Raw genomic sequence first — 14,568 nt, 5'->3', positions numbered from 1 at the left:
TTTGGTAAACAGGAGGACTTTGATTTCTGTAAGTTGGTATTTAATGTTTGCCTCATTGGAAACGACAGTCTTTTCTGGCATAATAATTAATAACTTAAGTAGTATCTATAATAATTTATTACTTTTAAAAAAGATAGAATTATTATGGACTAGTTTCAGTCATTCCTCATGCCACTTACCTTGGTGCTTGACCCCTTTTCAAATTCATATAGGTCAGTTTATTCTATGCAAGGGTATTTCAGTTTTCTAGCTAAAAGTGTCATTGCTTACTTACCACTGCATATTGCACTTAAACATATTTCCATGTAAAGTTCTTAGTCCATCCTTTAGAGCAGCGTACTATAACATTTAGCCTAACACTCAGTCTTGCTACATGTTCTATCCTGTATCATTCTAGATGCTTTGAAATTGATGCAATGGACTATGATGTATATCAGTCTTACATATCTTTGAGGTATTCTTGGGATTTATTTCACATCATCTAGTCGCTCTGCTACTAACCTAACATTTTCACACTCATTAATTATAGTTACCATACCAGAGAAATGGAAACTACCTGTTGTCACATTCTGACAGAAATTAATAATTGTTGAAATGTATTATATGTCATGCATTCATTACTAATGCATTCCTAATTCATTACAAACTACAAATCAAATTCATGAATAATGAGGTCTTAATGGATTACAGGATCATATGCAATACAACACAATTGAGCCTTGCGATCATTTATGTGTTGTCTGTACTCATCTTCAAGCTAAATCTCTTCACTTGAGGAAGGTCAGGTCAGTAAGCTCAGTGGTGAATTTGTGAATACCTATCCAAATGGCCAGTTGCCATTTGATGGAAGATACTATGACACACTGGATAATTTGAAATAGTAGTCTATACCAGAGGTAGGGAACATGCCCTGTAATGAACCTATCTCTCCATCTTGTTTTATTTATGTGCTGATGGCAATTTAGATTCCTTGTTCTGATATTTTTGGGGTTATTTGATTTCTAAATATACAAAAGATCTTGTACTATTGGGTAACTAATGACTTGGAAGGCAAGGCAAAGAACAAATCTCCCTGTAGGAGCTTATATGACTCTGAATAAAGTGACAGTAATTCTAGTCTTTTCTGGTAGCTTAGGGTTTTTAAGCCAGTCACCTTCTTACATAAGAACCACAGGAGGTTTTCTATTTATTTGGTGTATCTAGTGAACTTCGTCCAACAGAAGGTGTCATATTCAGTAACTGGCCTAATTCATGCTGAATATAATGGGACAATGACTCCTCTGGAACTGGAAACTATCACCATGATCATCAGCTGCACTAAGCAGAAGGGCATTCTGACTGCTGTTGTTACATGACGATCAAAGGAAAGACAATTAGCAAAGCAAGACAGTCATCCTCCCAAACCTTTGGAGAACCTCAGAAAAACTAAAAAAAAATCTAACTACAAAAGTCAATACTGCCTTCTCTCTTCCAAGCAACATGGTTTCTGGTCTGACAGCAGCACATCCACTGCACGTCTTCACTGATCAAGCCCTTGTAGCTATGGACTAAAGCCTCCTTACTGGAGTCATATTTATAGACCTTAGCAGAGCCTGTTTAACCACCTCACTAACATTGGGATTAGCCCTGACATTATCTATCATAATCGATAATCAAAAATTATCTATTCAATTGACATTTCTCAGCAAATTCTGCTATCAATAAATCAGACATCACTCCCTTATTTAATGGAGGGCCTCAAGGCACCATACTGGACCCTCTTCTTTTCTCCATTTTAATAAATGCACTTACACTCAGCCTTCTCCAGCTTCCAGTCATGCTATATGCCGGTGACATTGTTATCTTCCACTCCAGCCACACAACCTACAGAATTCAACATGATCTGCAGAATGATTTCCTTTCCCTTATTAAATGACTCAGTAGAAAAAAAAAATACTTAACTCCAATAAAAATACAACTATGCTCTTTCGAACCTCCACTTAAAAGCAAAAGAACAGCAACTCACTTCATATTCTTGAAACTTTACTAATGCCATTGAGCGGGTTAACACTTTCAGATACCTGGGAGTCTGGACTGATCTCTCATTTAACTTCCACCATGATCTCAAAAACACCCGGAAAAAGATAAATTCCATTCTACTGTCTTACACTAGCCAAAGCAAACTGGCTTCTAGTTCAGCAACAAGCTAATCTACTCTTTGGCTCCCAGCTTTTCCAGCTCCTGAAATAAAACTACTCTTCTCTTTCCTGTAGCTTACCTAGACAGTCTCTGCTAGATAACCTTAGATTTCATAACCACTCAGGGCCTGTTTTGCAAGCACCTAAAGCCAGACTGCAGTTCTCTAATCACTCCCTTTCTTCCCTTGGATCCAAGCACTAGAGAGAGAGAGCTTCACTCAAACCTTAAAGACCTCTCTAAATGCTCCTCCTCCTTTCAGGCAAAACATAAGAACATTTCACAACACAAGCTACTTATAAATGCCACACTTCAGGTCACATAACCTAGTCTCTCTAATCTCTGATACATACTGCCTATCATTTTCACTACAGCATCTCTTCTCTAACTCCTAACATGTCACTACTCTAACTGACCTAAAAATTGTACATAGCAATTTCTGTTGGTTGCCTTAATTTTTTCTATTGTATATTAACCGTAGCTCTGTTTTTAGTGTGTTCTTTTACTGTATAAATTGTTTTTATTTTTTTTCACTTGATGTATGTTCATATTCTGGGCTGAGACGAAAACTGAACAAACTGCTGGAGGTAAAGACCATGAACTAGTGAAGAAGGCAATGAGTGTAGTAAGCAAACCAACGGTGTTTAATCCAGAAGCAAACACTCACAAGGTACTAAAAAGTACACACAAACTGCAAACCACAATAAAAATAAAGCACTTTTCATCCTGCTCACTAGCAGGACTTCTTCAGATACAAAGTGTCATAAAAACGTCATCATTAAATACTAAATAAAAAAAGTGGGCGTTGTAAGCCACACAAGTTACACTCATTTAGCTTAAAGAGACATTGCTCATTGTTTTAAATAAGTTGTGATTTAAAATGCAAAATGTATGTTACATATATTTGCAACAAATTTCTACCTCTTCTAGCAAAATAAGTAATCGGTAATTAAAGAAATAAAAGGCTTCATTGTTAACAACAGTGCTAACAAAACTAAAGTTAATTAAAGTCTGAAACCAACACTGAAGTTTGTTGAAGTCTGAAACAAACAGTTGCCACATTACTATTACCCCAACTAAATGCCTAAACACTAACAAGTAGACATGTCAAGGGTCTAGAAAAACAAGTAGTGCAAAAACAAAGTGAAAAAAACTAAGTAAAAACAATACATGATACTAGTGCAGGCCTGATAACCTAGGTTTAAATGTTACACTTTCTTTTCTCTAAAAGGTAACAAGGGTGTTGTGTATAAACATTTATGGTGTACTAGCATCTCAAATTCTTAAGTTTAAGTATACATGCCAAAGATACTACTTCATTCAAACGCGGATTAAAACAAGATCCAGTACAAAGTTACCAACACAATTCAAGTTGTTCCAATAATAAAGATGTAGGTCCACCTCTGTTGTCATCAAACACTGAGTCAATGGCTCTAAATAAGAAAGAATGGTGTGGATATGACACTATGTGTCTTGCCAGAGCATGTCTGATTTCTGATTTTATACAAATGCTCGTAAACACGTTCTTTCAACTTACGGTCAGTTTTACCGATATAGAAAGCAGTACAACCTGAGCATTGGGCCACATAGACCACAGATTTAGACTGGCAAGTAAACCTAGAGTGGGTCTTGTAAATAGTGTTTCTAATAATTACCTCCTTGCCTGTACTCATGTGCTTGCAATAATTGTACATTTGGCATTTGTACTAACCACATTTCCAATTTAAAGCTGGTTTGTAGACCTCTAATAAACTTTTCAAGTTGGTACCACGCTTGCATGTAATACAAGGGCTGCTTTCAAACCTATCAGCAATATGTGCATCTCTTCTAATTATTTCCCAATTTTTGTATAGGATGTACTTTATCTCCTTAGCATCACTACTAAAAGGGGTAATCAGACTAATTGTGTATTCATATTTGTCAGTACGACTAGAATCAATTGTTCTAGTACTATTGAGACTCAAACAAAGAATTGGCCTATAAAAGCCTTGTTCTCTCTTAGTGGTGACTTCATCACAGATCATGTCTATCGGGTCCTCAGGGTAACCCCTTTTGAGAAACATGTCCGTCAGTTTTTGACTTTCGTATAAAAAGTCTGACTCAAGTATGACCATACGTGCAGGTCTCACAAGTTGTCCCTTTGACAACAGATTTTTTTCTCATGCCAAAGGTGACAGCTGCTGTAATGGAGAAAATAATTGGAATATGTGTGTTTTCTATAGATTTTAGAAACAAATCAATTGTTTGTTTCGTCTTTGCTCAAATCAATATCCAGGTAAGAAATCTGGTCTGTTCAAAGACACATGCAAAAGAAAGGAATCTAGTTGTACTGTTAAAATAATCTACTAATGTTATTGCATCATCCCTGTTACCATTGAGCAGTATAAAGACATCGTCAAGGAAGTGGGTGTAAAAACGGATCTGTTTCTTTATGTCAGGTTTATCAAAGATAAACTCATGCTCCCATGATGCCATAACCAAATTTGCATAACTAGCACCACACGGGGACCCCATTGCCACTCCTGTTTTTTGGATGAAGTATTTGTTGTTAAATGTAATGTAATTGTTGTTCAAAATAATGTCCAACATTTCCTCTAATAGGTTTACTTCTTCTGATGGTGCTCCCTTGGCCCTCAGTAGTTTACTTTTCCATTCAATCCCTTCATTATGTGGGATTGAAGAGTAAAGGTCCTGGACATAAATGGTTAGGAAATTCAAAGAATGACTATAGTCCAAATTGTTAATTTGGACTAAAAATGGCAACTTCGTACTGGATCTTGTTTTAATCCGGGTTTGAATGAAGTAGTATCTTTGGCATGTAAACTTAAACTTAGGAATTTGAGACACTAGTACACCATAAATGTTTATACACAACACCCTTGTTACCTTTTAGAGAAAAGAAAGTGTAACATTTAAACCTAGTTATCAGGCCTGCAATAGTATCATCTATTGTTTTTTCTTAGTTTTTTTCACTTTGTTTTTTCACTACTTATTTTTCTAGACCCTTGACATGCCTACTTGTTAGCGTTTAGGCGTTTAGTTGCGGTAATAGTAATGTGGCAACTGTTTGTTTCAGACTTCAACAAACTTCAGTGTTGGTCTCAGACTTTAATTAACTTTAGTTTTGTTAGCACTGTTGTTAACAATGAAGCCTTTTATTTCTTTAATTACTGATTACTTATTTTGCTAGAAGAGGTAGAAATTTGTTGAAAATATATGTAACATGCATTTTGCATTTTAAATCACAACTTGTTTACCACAGTGAGCAATATCTCTTTAAGTTAATTGAGTGTAACTTGTGTGGCTTACAACGCCCACTTTTTTATTTAGTATTTAATGATGAAGTTTTTATGACATTTTTTATCTGAAGAAGTCCTGCTAGTGAGCAGGACGAAAAGTGCTTTATTTTTATTGTCAGTTTGCAGTTTGTACTTTTTAGTACCTTGTGAGTGTTTGCTTCTGGATTAAACACCATTCGTTTGCTTACTACCCTCATTGCCTTCTTCACTGAGATGAAAACTGGTCCAGTAGGGTCAGTCCTCAGCCTCAGTTAACAAATTGTATAAATGAATAAACAAAAATAAAAGTCTCTAACAACATTCTCATTTTGGAATTGGGAATTGTCTATGTCCTATGCTGGGGGAGGGAAGGCTTACCAAATATGATTATGTTACACTTTTTAACATTTAATTTAAGCGAATTGTTAGCACACGAGGTGCTTAACCTAAATATTTATGTTCCATTTTAAAACCTAAGATCTTTTTACTGTACCATCTTTGACATTATAACAGAAGAAGCCAGAGCTTTATTGATACTTCTGCATATACTCCATCCTCTACAGTTAAATCCACATTTTATTAACTTAATCCAGTTTAGAAATATAGTTGAAGTCAAAGCTCCCTCTGTTTTTTCAAGCTTCATGACATCAAACTGAAATCTATATAAAGTTAGTGAAAAGTATATTCTGTGTTATTACTGACATATCTGTTAACAATGGTATAGGCTAATATAATAATTTCTAATTAAGTTAACTATATTTTGCAAAAATTCTGACTTTTTTTCTTATTTCAATTCTTCTTAGATATTGAGTTCTATTTATTTTTACTTTGATAAGGCTACAAAACATTTCTTTGACCAGATTATTCAATCTTTTAATCAGTCTGATGTGACAGCATGGCTCAGGATGATTTAATAAGTTCCACTTCCATCTCTCAGAAATATAATGTTTCATAACTATATTGGCAGCATACATAAAAGATTAGGCAACAATAATATAATGGGATAGTGACCTCTCTAGATCTGGAAAGAATGTGTGGCATATTCATATATATATAGATACATATAGATATAGATACATATAGATATATAGATATAGATATAGATAAAGATATATCAAGACAATGGTGCCATATGTTATGAGTTATATGACTTAAGATAGTGCATTCTTTGCTTTAGAACATATCTGTATCTGTTATATATCATTTTAAGGGAATTAATAGATTTAATTTTGTAATACGTAATAGCCATATGCAATATACTAACAATTCCCCCAACTGTAATGGCTTACATGAAACTAATATTCTTAAAATACTATATCAAAATACTTCCAGTGCATTCTCAAGCATAAACATTTCAGCATAAAAAATCTGTATCTTTTTAAATGTTCCATATTCAGACATTGTCTCTCTCACGATAATTCCGTTTCCTGCAGTTCATTCATATAGCAATTCACCTTCTGCATTTTAATCCTACTCCATCCCTTGCAGTTTTCCTAGCGACCACTTATATATAATTGTCAAAGCCTTTCATCCACTAATAAAACTAGATAAGTATCTACTGGGAGCTCTTTCGAGTCATGAATTGTGGTTGCTTTTCACCTGGAAATTGTAGTCTCAAATAATGAGACCATGATTTGTCTGCTATAACTGGCTGGTAGAAAGACCTGTATTGTTCCTTGTTGTCTCCTTGAACAAGGGTATCTGCCTTATAATTGTGCAATGACCAGATATGTCTGCAGTGGCCAGTTACCTGTTTAAACATCTATTAAGTTGTATACCTTACACCTGTAAAATATTGCAACTTACTAAAAGTATGCCTAACTCAGCATACACATAAAACTTTATTTGTACATAAATAAATCAAATCCCACATTCAGGTCCTTTTTTAAGCAAACAGGACATTACAACTGAGGTGACTTTAAATTCCTAAATAAACAAACTTGTGCAGTTAGCCAAAACTCATTAGGAAGATCTGGTAGATCAGTGCTTAGAATCCACTATTTATGACAATAAAACTGAGAATGCACAGCCTATGTATCCATAAAATGCAGCAATATAACACAGAAACATTCTATCTCTATGGCATAGAGAGAAAAAAAGTCCTGAATAGGAACGTGAAAAATATTAAACTAGTGATCACAGTGACCATTAGAGGCCTATCCATATACACCTTTAAGTAGGCAATTTAAAAATTCTTGACAACATTTACAAATATAAACTCATTCCCACCTCCTAAACCAAGCAGGAGAACACTGTATTAAATTTTTGTCTGTTCAACCAATCATCAAGACTAGCCTTAAAGCAGACAAAGTAGTACCTTGTTTGACCTGTAATGATAACTTATTCCATAGGCTGAAAAAATATATTGAGATAGGAACGTATTCCTGCAGTGAGTCTTGCTTATTTGTTGGTGTAGATTTAGAGTCCTAACATAAGAGGTTGTAGAGTCACTGGTTATGCAAAAAAATAGGAGGACAAATAGAACTGAGTCTTTTATGGCTTAACAAGTGAGCCTTAGATCACCTTGCAGAATCCCGTAGGTTATCGAATATAACAAGAGCTGTGAAAATCTTTCAAGATAGTTGAAGAATCGAAGGCCTTTAATTTTTTGGGGTTAAAAATCAGCTGAGCATTTCCAGTCGAGCAATAGGTTTAGATTTATGCTTTGCAAAGGGAGTATTATATTCAATAGTAAGTACAATAAGGAAAGAGTACTGTGGTAAGATAACATCATTGGATCTCAAAGGTATTCCCTTAGAAATTAACTGTGCCAGATAGAAAGGTTTCGTGATTATAGTGGAAACATGCTGATCTAATGAGTGCATGTTGTCCACATAAGTATATAAATGTATTATGACCTTATCTGTTTGAAGAGGAGTACCACTTATAACATATGATATTTTTACCAAATGCTACTTTCTTTTTGTATTTTGCTTGAAACAATTTTTTATTTCACCAGTTATGTGCATATTTCAGCCATTTTTGAAGTAGGTTGGTATCAGTGGATGACTGGATAACAGTGCCCAGTTCACAGTCATCATAAAACTTGATCTAGCACACTTCAAGAATATTGGCTTGGATATCAGCAAATTAAATGCCAAACCAAAAATCAATGTGGTACCCTGTTAGTCAAAATTTTACATACAGAGAGGGTACTAGCAACTCTCAATACATAGGATCTATTAGAAAGCCACTTTGCAATCCAGTGAACAATGTAGGAGTTTACATTAAGTTTGTCTAACTTTTCAATAATTTCAGCATGGAGAGATATTATTAAATGTCTTAGCCAGGTTAAAATAAACAATTTCACATAGTGACTACTGTCCACAGCATCTATAAGCTTTCTAAAGACGTTTTCTATGTTTAAGAGGCAGGAAATACCATTTACAAAACTTAGCTAAGTGGGGACTAGATCAGTTATGTGACGTATGTTTGCATGAATGAGTTCTGCTCTGAAACATTCAATGACTTTGCAAATGAGGTTGGTGAGGCTGATAGGTCTATAGTTATCTGAATCTGTAGAGGGGCTGCCCTTTCTTGAAGGAGTCACTGTGGCTATTCTCCATATCTCAGGGACAAACCTTGTTAATAGGCTAAGGCTGAAGAGTTTAAGTAAAGGGTCAGATAGCACATATATGCACTGATGAAAATGTAGCCAGGTATGTTATCTGGTACTACAAATACATTTTTAATCTAATCTTCAAACTTCCCCAGAGCATTAATGTCCTAAGCATGAATATCAATAACAAGATGGAAAAAAAGACTCAGCATTTTCTGAGTCCTGTGGTCACTAAAAGTGTATTTGAACTAACACTGAAAATGTGAACAGGGCTTTCTCTGTACAGATGCAGGGAATCAATGCAACCTAGTAGTGAATCTGGAGCAATATTTTGTCTTAGCAACTTCCACATCACATTCTGGTGTACTTAGTAATATTCCTTCTTGAGGTAAAAAAAGGAAATCTTTACAGGCAGTAGTATTTAATATACTTCTCCCTCAAATATCAGTGCAAGTTCAAAGAATCTATCCACATTTGCATTGTCAGGTTGGAACATTCATCCTAACTTGGAGGCTTGCCTATCACTTCCAGCACCATGCAATAGTCTTTCCCAAGGATAATCTATATTGTGATCCCATTGCAATTGATGCACATCATCCTTTTCCATGTTTTTGAAACTGGAGATCACCACCACAGTTTGCCTGCACAGATGTTTTCTCCAGTAATCCGTGCAACAATGAAAAGACACATTAACAAAGGAATTCTAACAACATTCAGCATCTTCAGCATTTTCCTGGATGTCATCTGCTGCTGTATCCATGACATTGCAGAACTGTTACATCACTACACTGAACTTATTTATGGAAATGGATCATTTGTCAACAGATGCTTCTTGCATAAGGTTTTCAGATGCGCCATGTCCAAAGATTTTCTAAATATCCTCCTTCCACTCGACAACAATTTCCTCAACTGAAACTAGTGTATCATCTCCCTTTTTGAGAAAAGCAAGTGCAGTATCCCAGCAACATCTCTGAATTTGCCAGATATTTTGCCAGAACCTTTTTGAGTCCATCTATGGGTCATCAGCCAAGGCTGTACAAACCCATCTACACCATAACCTTTTTATAAGCAAATGTCTCAGCTTTTGCTTTCCTGTCTTGTCATTACATATTGATAAAATCTGTAAAACCACCTGCTAGAATTTCACAGAAGGATTATTTCTTAAATTATATGGATTTCCTCACTGCTATTATAACATGACCCCCTATTAATATTCCAAAATGTGCACGCTGATTGGCCAGCGTGCACGTTGTAAATTGACTTATACTAATGGAAAAAGTCCGGGCGACCGGACTTTTTCCATTAGTATAAGTCTTTTTTTAAAACACTGTCTCGCTATGTTAAAAGAGTTTAACATAGCGACACAGATTTAAAAAAAGCAACAGAGATCTCTGTTGCTTTTTTTAAAGCTGTCTCACTATGTTAAACTCCTTTAACATAGCGACACAGTGTGTAAAAAGCAACGGAGATCTTGCTTTCTCCGTTGCTTTTTTTTTAAACCTGTCTTGCTATGTTAAATGGGTTTAATATAGCGAGACAGCTTTAAAATAAACAACGGAGATCTCCGTTGCTTATTTTAAAGCTGTCTCGCTATGTTAAACCCATTTAACATAGCGAGACAGGTTTAAAAAAAAAGCAACGGAGAAAGCAAGATCTCCGTTGCTTTTTAATGTTTCGCTATGTTAAATGGGTTTAACATAGCGAGACAGTATAATAGCAATAACCCACTTCTGGGTGTGGGTAATGCGGGATTTACCCATGGTTGTCTTTGTTTGGTTCACCCTCGGGACCAAACCACGCCAACCGTGGGTAAATCCCGCATTACCCACACCCAGGCGTGGGTTATTGCTAAATTATCTACCAGCAGTTATTCCGGTTACCTTAATGACAAGACCAAATAACCATTTGTCTATAGCTCCTTGGTGCTTCTTTGGCTAATGAGGTCTTGAACAGGTTTTGTTTAGACTCCATGTGTCCACAATTCTTGAGATATAAGAAAATCCTTTCCAAATTCAGAAGAATGACTCATCTTGCACTTGAATATCTGCTCCATGTTCCTAGGGCTAATAATATTACTTATTTAACGTTGTCAGTTCTGTCCACTTACAGTCCCTCACATCTTGTCTAATTCAACAGTAAGTAGTGATCATTTAACAACTCTGTTCCTTCTTCATCCAAAGATTCAAAATATATGGACTCAGATGTGATAAAATTACTGTAAAGTCTAACATGAACCTGTTCTGCAAGGTGCTTTGTTACCACGCACCATTACGAGAAACCGTGTAACTGAATATGGTATTCATTTTGAACAATCCATGAGTATCACAGAAGTTCAAGAACAGCGTACCACTCAGAAGTAGATCAGGCAGACCATTCTTATCATTTACATCCATTCTTATTATTTACATCCCTCAATGTATCTCCATAATTCCTCACCTAAGTGCTGAAATTTCCCAGTAGAACAAAAAGTCAATATATGAAAAAATATGAGCATCAGTTATATTCTCTGACTAGACCTAATACTCATAACATGTGTTAGCTGCATATAGGAAAACAGCTGTCAATTTTCATTTATGCAAATTGCATTTATATTTAGGTGACTGTCTTATCCAGAGGTACTAACTACCAATGATCAGTATCTAGTCTCAGCTCTGCAGCATTTCCATCCCTGCCATGAGCCTTTTGTAAGTGACTACTGTAGATTTATTACCTCCTGATGATGGATTGCTTTCGGTCTTAAAGCACAACACTTATACCTATGACAGTCCATTTCAAGGCATCATTGTTCTAGTGTAATCTGTAGTAAGCAAGACAACATACCATCAGAGATGACTTGCTCCAAAACCAGTGCTGTCAACAAAATGTCACTGAAGTGCCTGCGACTCATCACGCAGTTAGTCAAACACCCCACTTTGTCATTCATGTGCTGACTCTACAAAGCTTTTTTAGGCTGAGTGTGATTTGACTATGTGCATCATATGGCTACCAACTCTGCATTCAGCAAGAAGTTAGTGCATCTCTGTTCTAGGCAAGTTTTTATGAATCTTTAACAGAAACATTATGATGGTCAATTTACAACTGATCTTCCTTCTTAACACAATGTGCCACATGTGATAACACCAGGAGATAGAGTGACATAAGACCCCCAGCAGTGACAAGATCATGATCTCTGGGAGTTACAATGTTTCTGTGAATCATAACATTACTGAACCAACTTAACAGAAGTTTCCAACATAGATAACCATGTATTGTGTGTCATATGTTCTATCTATGGCAATACAGTATCATGTTTGTCATAATGATATTAGCATTATGGAATCATAGTGAAATCATTTATACCTACACATAACAGCTACAAGTGACACTATGCAGACACATACTAATGTTACATGCATGTTTCTGTGAATGTTGCATTGATGGATTCAGGCATAATGTGGGCTGCTGAAACAAAGTATTGTAGGTTTTATGGCCCATTTGTCTTAACCTGAAACATGTCAAGTGTAATTGTTAAGAAGTATGTGGTTACATATGTGAATATGTAGAACAGATGTTTTTGCCCTCTGCCAATACAGCATTGCATTAGATCATGCTCAGTCCATACTACATAACATTACATGATATTCATATTTTATAATCTGTACATCACATGGGTAAACTCACACAGTATACATGACATGCAATACTTTCAGATGACTTAAGATGTATTGCTGAATTATACATGTAAATAAGCACAGATGTATTGCTGCATTATACATGTAAATAAGCGCAGATGTCTTTTGCATAATGCGTGTGCATTAGGCCATAAAGATAGTATATTATAGTATATAGATAGTATATTATCTGGTTTGTTTGCTGAGTGGCTCTGAAGTCATGGCATATAATCCTGGGATATTCTAGGGGTAATAGACATTGGTGATATTATCAGTACATAGCTGCAGCAATATGATGTCATGTCATACTTTAGAGTTCATTATTACAAGATTCCTGTGACATTACAGTCACATTAACAGTATGTTGACATTATTGTTTTAAAGTGCTTAAGTGACATTGACAGTACAATGCTTAACACCTCATGCTAGTGCAATAGCATGTTTCGTAATAGTGACATGCAACAATATGCAATAACTTTTGCATCTGACCATTACTTATTTGCAAAAAGTCTTTACTACAGAATTAAATTATGAAGTCCTTCACCACGACAATAAGACTAGAGACACTCCGTTACAATATCATTGAAGAGCACCTTAAATTGTATATAGTTGTAGAGTATTCATACATTTAATGTGTAACTAGCTTATCAAACAATTTACATGAATATGCTTTTAAATAGTTATTTAAAATACACAGAGAGAATCATTCTGCATACATGGATTCATGTGCACATTTCACCCATTAACATTATTGTATGTTGCCTTCATGTGCAGTCTTACACACAAATAGGGTTTACAAATACATGCCTGTGTAGTGTATCACTGTGGAAAACACACTGGGGGGAATTCAATAAAGACTGTACAGATGGATTTTCCATGTAGGCATAGTGGCACAGAGCTACCATGGAAGTAAGGCTCAATGCGATCCAGTAAACAAAGCAGAGGGGCGTGCATGAGCTTGAGGACATGGATGTGTCTGTGGCATGCAAATCAACTCATAAGCAGGTGGATTGCATGCAAATGAGGTTGCTTTGTGATACAGCAAGCAGATAGTTATATGTGCAGGACCTGTGTTGGTGTTAAAAGTGTACGCAGGCAATTTCCATGTAAAAAATGTAAAATTTAAAGAGGGGCTGTAACACTCCAATTAGAAGGTCAGAAATGTCATAGTAGGCACAGATATGTGCAAAACTATGCCCTGCGAGTCCAAAAAGTAATGCAAAATAATATAAAATAAATGTTTTTTTTTAAACCCATATTAAATTTGTGTGGCGCGCAGCAACCTGCAAACATGCTGATGGCAAAAAAATATATATTAGAAATGTTAAAAAGTAAAAACATGACATAAGTGAGAATAATGCATTATAGGGCTCTGCATGCAGTATGTACAATGGTAGTTATCAGTGGTTGTTAAGGAGGCAGGCCCTGGAATAGTGAAGTATCCAGGTTATGTGCAAGGAACTGTATGCAAATGAGCTGGGGTTACTGAATTGCAAAAATGGGCCACTATGTCTGCAGATAAATCTGTGTAGCCCCAGAACTGTGTTGGTGTCTGCAGAACAGCTAGATGACATCAAAAGGAGTGTATCACAATATCTTTAAGTGGATTGGAGCTGAGCGGCACTTGTTTGTGCGGTGCAATGCTCAGCTAAGCAAGAGGGTTTGTCCAGTGCTGCTACGCTTTGTTTAGCTGTGGGGTGCATGTTTTAGCTGGTTTAAGCTATGCTGAGTGTACGCATGCTTGCAGGTGTGTCCAGACTGCTGAACACTGATTATACCAGCACAGCAGGTTTGAGCACTGCAAACATATCCTGGGAAAGTCAATCATGTCTAAATTACTGATCAGCCCTGTTTCACTGACAGTGGGCCATTCAAACCCCTCAGTGATATGCCTGGCAGGAGGAAT

The sequence above is a fragment of the Protopterus annectens genome, chromosome 5.part0, assembly GCF_019279795.1.
Source record: "Protopterus annectens isolate FY-2018-M chromosome 5.part0, PAN1.0, whole genome shotgun sequence".
In the NCBI taxonomy this organism is placed as follows: Eukaryota; Metazoa; Chordata; order Ceratodontiformes; family Protopteridae; genus Protopterus; species Protopterus annectens.
The sequence above is the reverse complement of the archived record's forward strand: the minus strand, read 5'-3'. Positions refer to the sequence as shown.